This window comes from Bos taurus, chromosome 22 (assembly GCF_002263795.3).
Source record: "Bos taurus isolate L1 Dominette 01449 registration number 42190680 breed Hereford chromosome 22, ARS-UCD2.0, whole genome shotgun sequence".
In the NCBI taxonomy this organism is placed as follows: domain Eukaryota; kingdom Metazoa; phylum Chordata; class Mammalia; order Artiodactyla; family Bovidae; genus Bos; species Bos taurus.
Window position 1 is genome coordinate 30,063,004 of NC_037349.1, and position 13,703 is coordinate 30,076,706.

General features: G+C 41.6%; 1 protein-coding gene across 19 annotated transcripts in view; it reads left to right on the plus strand.

The window, feature by feature from the left end:
- The window catches only part of FOXP1 (forkhead box P1), a 627,940-nt gene that overhangs the window by 726 nt on the left and 613,511 nt on the right, over nucleotides 1-13,703 (plus strand). For 17 of the 19 annotated variants that reach the window (XM_059879649.1, XM_059879647.1, XM_059879650.1 and 14 more), the window contains exon 2: nucleotides 1,382-1,526. The gene's annotated coding sequence lies outside the window, so the exon portion shown is untranslated. Of the gene's footprint in view, nucleotides 1-1,126; nucleotides 1,527-1,565; nucleotides 1,689-13,703 lie in introns of those variants that run through there. The other 2 variants (XM_059879645.1, XM_059879654.1) reach the window with 2 other exon arrangements.

A 13,703-nucleotide genomic window follows, 5' to 3' on the forward strand; every position in this document is an offset into this window, starting at 1 on the left:
GTGCTTCTCTAGCCCAAAGTTTGGACTTGGAGCAAACTTTTTCCCTTCGCTCAACTGCTAGTGTTTGTCCCCTCTATGCCCTGGGGCTGCTCCTTGGGCCTCAGCAGAATGACTGGGGATGTCCGCGCCCTAGGCCCCACGGCTGGGGACGTCTCTAGTGCTACGCACGCCATGTCCCGACCTCGATGGCGGGGACACTCCTCTGTCGCACCCCGGAGCCCAGAAAACTCAAACACATACCCGCGCACCCTCAGCTAGACACGTACCCCTCACGCGCTCGGCCCAGCGAACTCAGCCTCCCTGCCAGGGATCCGCGACTGCCGTGGCCAGCTCCGCGAGTGAGAGTGGGAGCAGGGTGCGCTGCGGGTAGTCGCCGCGCGCGGATTCCTCTCCACTCCATCACATGCACTTTCTGGGTGTACTCCCCTCTTAAGAACGGGGGTGGAGGGGATTTCCCAAGCCTCGATATGTCCTGAGACGTGCGCGAGTCGCCGCGTCCCTTTGGCGCTGTCCCGGCAGCCGAAGGCTCTCCGTCCGTTCCTCGTCCGCGCGCCGCCTTCTTCCCGAGCTCCCGGCGCTCCATTCGTGCCCCGCAGAGAGGATTCAGCTGAGCCAGCCTCGAGTCGGGCGGCCGTGCGCCTCGGGTGGGGACCGAGGTGGCGGCGCCGGGAGCCGAGGGGTTTGCCAGTTGCCGCGGGGTCGCGGTCATTCACTGCCTCCGCCTCCCCTCGCCCCCGCCTTCCGCCCCCCTCCTTCCCAGACGCTGCTGCGCTCGGAAACTTTGATTCCTTCTCCTTTTTGGCCCTAGGCTAGTCCCCCTCCCCACCTGTTGTGAGCTCCACCTTGGTCCCTGGAGACTGGCGGTGACACACGCGGGCGCAAGGGAGCTTCGCGCCCAGAAACAAAGTCTCATGCCCTACCCGCCCCCCCCCCCCGCCCCCCGCAAGTGTTTGCTAAGAAATCGCTGCCTGCAACACCCCCCCCCCGCCCTCAATCGCCCCCCATTGCCGCGCAGCTCCCGCCTCCTGTTAGAATAAGGACTAAATAAACAGTTGTAACTCCAAACCTTGCGACTGCGATCTTATCCCGATCCCACCCCTCCCCCTTTTCTCCCCCCTCCTTTTTTGTTGTTGCAACTTTGTAAGATCCCGGGTAAGGTGCTGAGACTTTGGCTCCGTCCGATTCCCTGTCTCTGGATCCTTGCAGGGAATCCCTGAGCCACATTCTCTCTTCCCTCCACGCACGCTTGTGGGTCCTTTGGGCCCGACGCCCTCTCAGCCTTGGCCCCCCAGCTTACTCATCTATCCCGCCCCACTCCATTTCCCCCAACCTGCACCGAGAAGACTTGCTGACGGTCACCCCGGTTTCTTGTCGACCGCAGAACCCGAAAGTTTGCAAGAGGAAGAGAGCGTGTGGCGAGCAAGCGGGCCAGGGGCAGCGGCAGCGGCGCCGGGGACCATGGTGCTGCCGGCGCCTCCTCCGCGGGCGTGAAGGCGGCGCTCCCACTCCCTCCCGGGTCTCCGCGGGTAAGTCGAGGCGGCTGCGGCCGCGGGCGGGTGCGCAGGGTCTAGGGACACCTTAGAGCTTTGGGTTGCGCCCGGGGGTTCTCTGTGCCCAAAGCCTCAGCATGGGCGGCGCGAGCGCAGCGATCTGGCGCCGGAGCCAGGAATGCGCCTGTCCTCAAGCCGGTAGGTGCTTCGAAATATTAGACTTTCTCCTTTTTCCCCCTTTTCTTTCCAAAATCCGAAAATCTAGAGATCAAAGTTTAGCGTGGAGTATAAAGTGCTCTGATAAAATATGATGACATCCCTCGCTCCCCTTCTCACCCTTCTCCCGCCCCCCCCCCCTCCTTTTTAACTATTAATTATTTCCAAGTCATTGTGTCCAAATACCCTTGCCGGGCTGATTACAAAGTGTATTGATTTAGTCTGGGCTCATCCTACGCGTTCGTTTTAATTCCTTTTCTTTTGCTCAACCAGAAAACCCGAAATGAAACTTATTTGTTCCTCTGTGCACCCCCTGCCCCCAGCCTTCGAGGCTTGGACAGAATAATGAAATTAATATAAACATTTCATTTGGTTGCATTTGAGCTTTTCCAGCCCACTTAGGAGGGGCTGGTGTTGCTCTCATGTCTGGTCACAGGTATTTTCCAAGTTTGGATTTCCCTTTTTGTTACTGTTCTGTAGACTGGAATGCTGGAGGGCCGTTCTGTATTCCCTCTGAAAGGAGTCTATACATTGAAACTGTCTACACTTTACCTTTAGTTGTCGTAGGCTTCAGGATTTAGGGCTTGCACAATAGCTGAATTGAAAAAACCTAAGGGATGGTTAAGAGATTTTTCTCCTGCCGAAAATATATTGAAGAATATCTCCAATTTTTTACATGTCCCTTCCCCTTGTATTTTCCACGGTGAGAATCAATTTAGGGAAATATCTTAACTAGAATTTGAAGAGAAATGATAAGAGTTCTGGTATTTTCTACCAAGTGTTATCCTGTATAACAGAGACACAGAAGTTCCTGTTATTTTCGGTTCCAGAGACAAATGTATCAAATCTTTTGAGAATTCCACTAGAGTTTTGATTCTATTAAGTGAAAAATACCCATCTCTTTGAGGCCAGGAAATTAAAATTGGGCTCACAGTTTCAGAGGTTGGGAATGAGTCCTTTCTGTCTCTGACTTTCCTGCTTGAAACATCATATAATTAAAGAGTATTAAAAATATAAAAAGGAACTCAACTAGTTACCATTAAAAGGTGTTAGCTAAAATCTTACTGCAAGGAGGGGGGGAATGTTTAACATCTTGTCACTAGCTGCATCCCTCCCCCCTTTCCCCACACCCTCCTTAGACTTTGGATTAGTCATTGTATGAGAGAGAGAAAAAAAAAAAATCAGTTCTTTTTTTTTGAAAAAGTAAAGTAAACAGCCTCCAACTGCTGAACCTTGACAACCCAAATTAAGGAAGCAGGAGAGATCAAACAGAACTGCTGCTGGGTTGTTGTCAGGAGCTCTACAGGAAGAACCCTGGACTATTCGATCTAGCAGCAAAGCTGTATATTGACTGATGCAGAAATGGACTATTGCAAATGCTGATCTTTGTTGTCCAAGCAAAGCCTCCCTTGGAAGGAAATATTCAACCCCTCTCCAGGCAGGATCTGAGTTCCTTATAGATGCTGAGTAGCTAAACAAGTTATTATTTTTATAATGCATTCTTATTTATGAACAAAACATACCCAAAAGGGCATTAAAAGGCTATTAAGTCTTCCAGAGGCTGTCTTGTTACCCAGAACTGTGCAGTGGAATTCTTTTTTACCAACATTAGACTCCTACACTAGAGTTAGATAACATTTTCTCACATCAAGTTTAGAAGATCTGCCTTGTCAGGGAAGCCAAGGTTTTGTATGTGAGGGTTTAAATCTGATGTGAAGCTCAAAAAAAAAAAAAAAAAAAGAAAGAAAGAAAATCCTGGTGATGAAGTTTTGTGTCAGCCCACTCTTGGAATTTAAAAAGGCGAGAGGGAGCATTCTCCAGATTAGACATAACCTCTTTTTTTAGATTGACATTCAACATGACCACGTTGCTACTTTTATTCAAGTTCTCTGTAACTTGTCCTTGCTTGTTGTCTAGGAAAATTTAACTGCTTTACATTTTTAAAGGGAGTAGTAACAGTAATTACTTTAGCATTTTGTTTTCACAGGTTTATCAAAGTATAATGAAAGAAACATCAACTTTTTAGATTAACTGCCTCAAATTAAGAGGGTTGTATTGCTGGAGACATCTGAAAGATTTTGTGTTTATATTTAAATCCTGGAGTATAAACTGTGTAACACTTTTTAGGTATAGACTATACCCAAATTAAATATCATTTTAATTAAGTAGAACAAAGTGGGGAAAAGGACAAATAAGCACATAGAGAAGGATAAAAATAATTGTTGTTTAAGGATTGCATATATAATGAACAAACGTTGATCACATAGTAAGCACTTTGTGTTTTTCTAAGTCAGAGTTTCATAACCAGAGTACCCAACATGTTTCAAAGTCTGTAGCTTTTATTGGATATACCTTTTATTGTATCATTAAACAATGTGAGTTAAACATACACATGGATGCTATTAGGCAATTTTCTGCAATATGTAATGTTTTTTGAAAAGCTATAAATATTTTCTAGTTAAATCATTTGTACCAACAGTAACAAAAGTTAACTGGGTTAATATTGAGCCTGGGCATGGTTTTCTGTTACTGACTCTTTCCCTGTTTCTCTTAAGACTCTACCCCCAGCCTTGTATATTTGCATTTGTAGGCTCTATTGAAGGCTGTGTCTGTTCTCAGCAGTTGTTTAAATTAACAGAAAAATTGTGATATTTCCTCAACAAACGTATTTATACCACGGCAATGCCAACATAAAGGAAGAGAAAGGAGAATAGAACAGATGTGACAACTTCTTTTGAACCCAGCTTCCTCTTTGCAGCCAACCTTATTGTGCTGTTGATTTGGTTTTCAGGTTTTACTTAAGATGCAAACTCATTTTTAAAATGTTATCTTGTAAAGAATCTGTATCCCCAAAATGTATGTTCCATTTAGGTATTATAAAGTCTTGATTACTTTTCAGTGGGTATGCCAAGAATATTTACAGGGCATTGCAAGCGTTCTGTCTTTTAAAAATAATTTTAGGCACCCGTTAATAAAATTTAAATAGATTGCAGGCTGTCAGAAAATAGTATAAATTTTGTTTATGATTCAGTTACTTTAAGGTACTTACATTAAAGAAACTCATTTAACCCCTGACTGAAGAGCATTAAGTGGGGGAGGCAAGCCCTCCAAAGAGCTCCCACTGCCCTTTGCTCGCCCGATAATCTTAAATTACTACAATTTAATTGCAACTTCAAGGCACCGGGCATGAGCTGTTTCTCTGAGGCTGAAAAGAGGTTTCCAGAGCATAGCTAGATTTGCACAGGTGGTATTTTTGTTTTTCGAAGAAATTTTTTTGCTTAGGGCTTTTTTCTTTTTCTTTCTTATCCTGTTAGGTGTCATAGTCCCTTTATAGAATTCCTTCATAGTCATGTCATTTTTGCTAAGCCAGCAGTATTGTTGTTTTTTTTATTTTTAAGTATGTTTTTGGACTGAGTATATATGAAGGTCTCCAGCAAGTAGAGGTTTGTTTTCTAAAGAAAACAACTTTAAGAGAGGCATCTGCTGAATAGACAGGTGAACTTTATATGTGAGCCAACATAGACTTTTACCATTTGTGGGGGATTTTTTTTTTCTTAGTTGATGGTAGTCATCCCACCAGGTGATCAAACACTGAGTCTGTAACTCAGGCCAGCAAGCCAAATTAAGTTTGCAATTGGGCTGGTGTAATTTCTAGACAGTCTTTCCTGTGCCTTGTTGCACTGATCTGTGTCACTTTACCATATGTGTGCTATCCAAGGAGCCATCTTAAACTGATTTTTAAAAATCTTTCTCTTCCTTGGTGCTTGGCTGAATTAAGGTTAGAGGTACCGAAAGCTAGAACATCAGCAGGCCATGAGTTGAGACAAATTTCTGAAACAAAGGAAAACCTGGCCAAATATGGGGTGTCTTATGCATGGCACTTAATCTACCCCCCGGACTCACGTAGTTTATTTCAGTGTGCATGTGACGATGTGGTTAATGGAAATTAAGCAGATTTGGCTTGTGCTGCCAACCTAAAAATAAATGCTGTAAGGAACGTTTGATTTCAAGAAGTGCTTTGGTTTTGCATCCCATAGATAATGTTCTTGCAATAATGGCTCCAAGGCTGGTATTCTGGAAAGAGGAAGTACATTGGGGTAAAGTGCATGGCAGCCAGGGAAGACAATTAGACAGTGTTCTTTGTTTCTTTAATAAATTATTTTCATTAATTACAGGCAGTTGGTACTGAGGTACTTTTTTGGGCCTTGTTTAGGAGTCTGCTCCTATTCACAAGAAGGTTGTGCCAGAAGCTGCATCCTTTTTCTCGCACCGTTTTACCCAGTCTTGAAAATCTCTTAGCCAGATTAGCTTGAGGATGTCTCTGCAAGACTTGTTTTTCTTTTTGAAATCCCCTGACGCCCGTTTTTAATACATGCCCTGCCTTGTGCACAACAGGTGTTTGGTAGTGATTTTTATGGGACTGAAAGTGAGAAAAACATTTCCTACCTAGCCAGCCACTGAGAGAACGGGCTGCCTGGAAGAAAGAATCTGGAACTTGAATAAGCATACATGGGTTTTTCTGTATTACCATCTGCAAGGTCTTTGCTTTTAAAAAAGTGGGGGAGGGGCTCAATTTGGTGCCTCAGTATTTGCCGTTAGGTTGTAGTAATTTAAAATTACTGGGAGAGTGCAAAGGGCAGTGGAGGCTTTTTAGTGGCTTCATCTTAATGCTTGAAGCTGTGGACTCATGGGGTTAAATAGTTTCTTCAATCAGAGTACTTAAAGTAGCTAAATCATAAACAAAATTTATATTAGATCCTGACAACTAATAATCTATTTAAATTACATTAAAGTATCTGGCCAGAAATTTAATTAAAGTCAGAAGTAGTGTCAAACCTTTAAATGTCTTGACAGGTCTACTCAGTTGGAACAGATATCACGAAATATTTACATATGTCTGGTGTGTTCCAGAACATCTCGGCAGGCCCTGTGCAAAGCTAATTGTACTTTGTTTCCAAATGACAATATTAATAAAATAGATACATTTTTTTAAATAAAGGGGCATGAACATATATAAAGTTGTGTTCAAGTATTCTGTTTTATTATTTAGTTATCTCTACTCAGGACCCCTCTGTGATGGCTTTATTTCCTCCAACTGCTGCTAATTCAGACAAAAAGCTGAAATGGAGGAGTCGCTGATTAGAAAGCTCATGTCATTTTGTTTTTTATTTCAAGAATTTGGAGATCTCAGAGGTTAGCATGTTAGAGGACAGTTTACTAAGGGGAGAAGAATGGACCTGAACTTGGTATTATTGAATTCCTGTTCATGTGAAATAGGAGACATTCACTTAGGATGGGACAAAGATGTTTTTCCAAGTTGTATTTTTGGATGCAGATTTATTTATTAATAGTAATTCAGGTGGACATTCACAGTTGGCCAGATTCTCTTTGCTTCCAGGTTCTCTGGTTTTAGCTGATTTTGTCATCGACTTTATCAGCTAGTACACTGAATAGCAGTCTTAGCATCAACTCAAAAGCAGAATTTCTGAGGTTTCTTTTTCTCCCTCCTGGCTCTGCAGTTGAATCATAATGTGACTTTTCGTGCTCCTGGTTCCCTGTCTGCGAATTAGGGGAGTATTTTAGGTATGTTCTTTGAGCTTAGAGACCTAAGGACACTGAGGCTGTGTGGTGTTCTTCAGACTTTGGAAGGTGTTCTTCGTGCTCCCAGGAAGTAACCGCAGCTCCTAGGGGAACGGAGTGATGTGAGTTTTACATGAGTTTTTTCTGTCCCAGAGCCTCTCCCTTTAGCTGGTGGTACCCTGTCAGAGGAGCTGGAGGCTTCTCTCCTGAGGACAGGTGAGCACAAGAGATGGAGGTGGTAACTCATATATGAAGTGGTAGAGGGTTGCTGTTGGTCCAAGTTCAGCATGTTTCAAAGTGAAGTTCTTGTTCACCTGCTTCCAGACATTGTGTGTGTCTATACATGTATATGTGTTAGGGGAGTTTTATTAAAATACAGATCCTTCAGTCAGAATTTTTACTGACTGATGTGCAAATGTGCATTTTTCACAAACCTCTCCTGGAGTAATTCTAATGCACACTAAACAGAGGCCCATGGACCAAGTAATTTCCACTCCTAAAGACTGTGAAAGTGAAATCTTTATCTTCATGTAGATTTTACCAACTAATGTTTTGTTTTTATCTTGAGACCTGCATTCTTTTTAATGTGTTTGGATTTCTATTAAGAGTCAAAGCCGGTGGTTTTTAAGTATGCATGAGGATTGGAATCACAGCAGAGCTGTCATTCCAAACACAGACGTAGTCACAGCGCGCCTGGATGTGCCATATTGGGAGTGGTGCCAGCTTTTGCATTTTTGAAATGCTCCCTGTATGATTCTGAGGCCCACCAACATGGGAGAACTGGACTCCTCAATGATCAGTATTGGAGGAAAGCTTACAACTCTCCTTAAGGGTTTAACTTGACTGTTTGGACTTCAGGAAACTTAAGAAAGGAATACGAGTTCCCTTCTCAGAGTCTAGCACCAAAAGAAACATCAGATACTTAGAGAAATAGAGGCAAAACAAGAGCCTCACAGTTCAGCTGAGTGGTAGGAACAATGTGGAACATCAGTCGTTTTCACTACCAGACATTTCTTTTCAAGTTATGCCTTGCTTGCATCCATGTTTCCAATGGGCGTTGTCATGTTGTAGCTACCAATTAGTGTCAAATCGCTTGCTGTAATTTTTTTCTCTGCGTATTTTGTCTTAATTTAAAAATCTGAACTGTTTACCCACTAGATTAATTCTGCTGGCATAAGTATGTTGATTTCCCTAGGCATCTTGGGAAATTCTCTCAATGTATGTGATAGGGCCCGCAGGAATATTGATGGAAGTAACCTCGCCAAGAGTGCCACACAAATAAAGCAAGCAGAATCCTAAGATGATTGCATCCTCCAAGATTATGAGATAAAGGAAGATAAAATGCTAAGGAGGCTTGTTTAAATATTCAGGGCTTCAGCTAAAGATCTCTCCAGTAAGATCAAAAGAGTTATTTAAATAAAAGTTGTATAGAGATTTTTCATCTGTATTAGTAATGTGTCTTTTGAAGTTACCCAGCAACAAAGTGTTGGTCCAAAATGTCCTCACCTAAAAAAAAAAAAAAAATTCCATTTGACTTTGGGTGTGGCTTGATTTTAATAGATACAAAAAAGTTGGCAATTGTTTTTACGTTTAGAACTTTGCAGTTGCTTTGACTCTGGGTTTGTGTGGCATTTGAAATATTCCTGTAATACAAAGTTCTTTTATTTCTGTTCAGACCCTGAAGGGCTTAAAAAACAATCTCTGATGGGCCAAGTTTTCAATCTAGAGTGTCTCTAACCATGAATAGAGGAGTTCTATGAAAAGATGAAAAATGGGACTGGTTGAAAAAAATAGGTGCGTCGTTGAGGCTACAAGGTCTTACTATTGTGGCTACCAGTGAGTGAAATCTACAGCATGATGTTAAATCCCTGCACCTTATTTATTGAAAGGATGTTTATCATTTCTTTAAGAAAGTTAAGTAATTAGCTGATTTGTCGTAAGGGAATCAATGACAGACCCTTTTTAATGATGTATTATAGAAATTTTCTAATAGAAAGTTTGCTACGTTTAATTATTTGGAAGGAAGCTAGTTGAATCTTGAAAAGGGGGGTGGCCAGAGGTCGGGTGAGGCCTCTTGAGAGAATATCACTGTCCATGTGCAGCTGCCAATAATTATCGAGAAGGTTGTCTATTAAAATGGAAAATGGTTCAGCCTTGGATGGGCTTCATCAGGCATGTTGTTGCAGACCTGCTGTTTTGCCTGCCTTCTCTGGGCTTAGGAAGGGTTCAGTCACTTCAGTGTATTCATCTTATTTTCTAAATCATGGCTTTTGTTGCAGTATGATGCCTGTTGACAGTAAACGCACTGTAGTAACTTGGGTAAAGCTTACAACAAATTCTTATACTTGTAGGAGCAAGTCATCCTACCCGCTGACTGGGGGTGCTTCTCCCTTTTGTGTCCTTAAGGCAGTGGTAGCACAGGGCTTAAATGTTTGGGGATGGGGATGGCAATGTGGATAGGGTGGGGGGATCAACTCCCCATCTGACAAAAATTTACCTCAGACCCTTGTGTTCCCAAATCATATGTGAGATGTGATGCTAGCTTACTCTTTCTATGCATGTATTTGTATCAACTCAAAATTTAAAAGATATTTAGAGATGTCATTTCTGTGTGTGTATATATATATATATATATATTTTTTTTTTTTTTTTCTTAATTAAGAAGCAGGACAGTGGCTTTTGCTGGCTACAGAGATCATCTCTGTGTCAGAGAGTACTTCCCCATGGCAGAGCACCTAGGTGGGAGACTTCTTTACAGTAGTTGTAAGCGCTTTTAAAAATGGTACAAATGGATTTTATATTGGGGGTGTAGTATTATAACAAGTACCCTGATTGTGGAATAAAATACAGTGCCTTGGCTTCAAGCACTTTGATCTTTGAGTTGAGAGCAACTTTTGAGGAAAGCAGTCTGGCAGATATTTACAAAGCGATTTCTCTTAAAACTATATGCTTACAGATTTCAATTTTTGTTTTGAAATGTGTAAGACACCAAAAAGATGTCATTCAGAAACTAATTCAGTGGGCTCCCATGTACCTGCAGCTCAGCTTCAAAAAGAACATATTTCTGATCCTGGTTGGAAAGGTTCCTGGCATGTTCTTATTCTTCTGTCCTTCGCCCCTGGAGGTGAGCTCTGCTCTCAGTTAACTTTCTCTGTACCATGGCTTTTGTTATACTTTTAATACATAGGCATGTATTCCCCCCAATAGAGGGTTTTCTTTTGCATATTCAAGTTACGCATTGACAGTATTCTCCTATATGTGTTCTTTGGTAAGTTGATTTTTTTTTGTTTAACATTGGTAAAATTTATCCATGTGAATACAGGTGGCTGTAGTTTATTCATTTTTCCATGTGAACATTTTAAAGTGCTAAGTGTTAATTTAAGGCAAGCTTTTTACGCGTGAATTTAAAGCCCAGCAGCATTCTGTAGTCCCATACACTGAAAACGTAGGGTGGATTTGAAACTATCAGTCTTGGTCCTGTCTTCATAATGTGTTCATTTGCCAGTGATTTTTTTGTTTTTGTTGTTGCTATTTATTTGTTTGTTTTGTGGGTAAAGGGAAACATTTTAAAGGCAAACATTACCAGAGAATTTGATTTTAAAAAAATTATGTATCAAGTGGCTGATCTCTTATATGTGAGTAGGGGGAGAGGGGAAAAGCAGATGAAGGAGAGCCATTTTCTCCTCCTTAAAGACTTGGCTTAGAACTTCACAGTTACATACGCAGGGTAGCAAGTTAAAAAGTGGTGTTTAATTAACAGCTACTTTATACTTCTGTATCCTTGTTATGTATGATACAGGCACCTTGTTCTTCAGTGTAGAGAGTGATTTCTGCATATTTTCAAGGACTGGCATCTTTAATGGTATGAAAGCCACACAAATAAAGATATACTCAGATGAAAATTGGAACATGTTTTTAAAATAGTGTGTGTCTTCTTTCAGCTCTGTTATCAAACTTGCTGCCTAAGCCGGAGCTGGTTCTCTGTGATTATGCTAATGACCAAAAGAATCGATGATGTGGAACTAGATGAAATCAGTGGTATAATCAGAGAGAGTTATCAGGTTTTTTTGTCATTAAATATTAGTGATAAATAATATACTGTTCAGTTTGAGCAGAGAGAACATATTTAATTTTGATGTGTACAGAGTATCGATTTAGTTAGGTTCATGGCTGAGTAAAAGGATGATCTTTTGTAATTTCAGAGGAAAGATAAAAGGCGTTTGTGTTAGTGTGGCTGACTGACTCAGGCCATAGAAATGTTTACCTTGACCAGCCAGGGAAGGGTGGAAAACTTTTTTTTTCCTCCTAGGCAACTTGGATATTTGTACTGACATTTTATTAGGAATATCAGATACTCAGTAAATAGCATAAATGACTGGGGATGTTAAACAAAATGAGTGTAAAGGTAGATAGTGTTTCCCTCAGGAATGGAGAAAAATATAACAAAGGGGGAATGTTTGGACAACGCTCTTTTTAAAAGACGGGTGTGTGTTATACGGGGCCCATTAGAGCCAGTGTTGTCCATTAAACAATGGCTTTAATTTAATTTAATTTTTTTTTTTTTTTAGTTTCTCATGACAAATAACGTTATACTTGGTAACGGTTTATTTAAGGAGAAGTCATCCTTATAACTTAGCATCTTTTTCCAGGTTCCTGAAATCTTAGGGAAAAACCTAGGCACTGCTTCCTTTGTTGGAAGTTTCTAACGCACTTATGCCTAAAACACACGATTCTCTGGATAGAGTCAGCAGTCCTTTTACTACTGTATCGCAGTACCAAGTGATAAGAGAGAAAATGAAAGAGTAGTTAGCTATGTTTTATAGGATGTAAGGAAAGGGGGATGGAAGTCTATAAAAGAAGGCAATCAGATCAAAGGCTAACCATAATGTTATTTTTTTTAAATTGCAGTGTAAAAATGGATCTCTTGATAGCAGAGACCTGCCCCCCCCCGCCCCCGCCCCACTCTGTCTTGGCCAGCTATGTTCTGCCATTTTTCTCTCTGCCGGCCTGTCCATCCATGGTTGGTTCTCACCAGCTATACCATCTGCTTTTCCAGTGGTGGCCTTGGTGGAAAACCAGGCCAATTGGGTCAACTTTTGTGATCTGGCAGAAATCCACTGGGAGTGTAGATCAGGCCAGGCTCTTTTTTATTTGTGTCCAAAGCCAAGATTTCAACTTGGTGAAAGGCTGTGGAATTTATTTCTCAAAGCGCTGCTCAGACTCTTCTTTTTTCCCTTCAACTGCCTCCTTGGGCTGAGATGATTGCTTAATGCTCTTAATTATGCTGGATCCCTTTTCTATTTTTGAACACCTGTGCATAATTCAGATCATGGGTGGTCACAGAGCCTGGCTCACTGCACAGCTTTGCCTTCAGAATGGGGAAATCCAAGAAGTCTGACCAAGGACTCTGTGTTAGAGGGCTGAGTAGAGGCTTAAAAGGATGGAATGTTTCTCTTGAACTTCCATTGTGCCATGTGAAAGAACCTGAGTCATTGGGTTGGGGAGAGTCTTAGGATGAATACCTCAGAAACCGTGTTTTTAGAAATAAACTCTTTCATTGCTTGTGGGAATGCAAAATAGTACAGTCACTTTGGAACACAATTTGTTGGATTCTTATAAAACTAAACTTACTCTATGATCCAGCAGTCACAGTCCTTAATATTTTCTTGGAGCAATTTAAAAACTTAAAAATCTGTGGGCAAATCTTTGTAGCAGTTTTGTTCATAATTGCCAAAACTTGGAAGCCACCAAGATGTCCTTCAGTATGTGAATGGATAAATAATAACTATAGTATATTCAGACAATGGAATATTATTCAGCACTAAAAAGAAATGAACTGGTAAGCCACAAAAAGATGTGAAAGAATCTTAAATGTATATTACTAAGTGAAATATATGTGTGTGTGAGTGCTCAGTTGCTTCAGTCCTTTCTGACTCTCTGTGACCCTGTGGACTGTAGTCTGTCAGGCTGTTCTCTCCTTGGAATTCTCCAGGCAAGAATACTGGAGTGGGTTGCCATGCTCTCCTCCAGGGGATCTTCCCGACTCAGGGATTGAACCCGTGTCTCGTGCATTGCAGGCAGATTTTTACCCACTGAGCCACCTGGGATAAGCCAGTTTGAAAAGGCTGTATACCATGTGATAGCAGCTACATGACATTCTGAAAAAGGCAAAGCTGCGGAGATAATACAGCTATCAGTGGTCGTTGGGAGAGGGAGAGATGAATAGTCAGGGGACTTTAGGATGGCAAAAATACTTTGTATGATACCATGATAGTGGGTACATGTCATTGTTCATTTGTTCAGATTCACACCAGGAGTGCTGTTGCACACTAGACTACGGTCTAGTGTAGATATCCCACTGATATGCACTGGGAGACTGAAAAATTTATGTGACTTGCTTTATGTAGTACTCGCTTT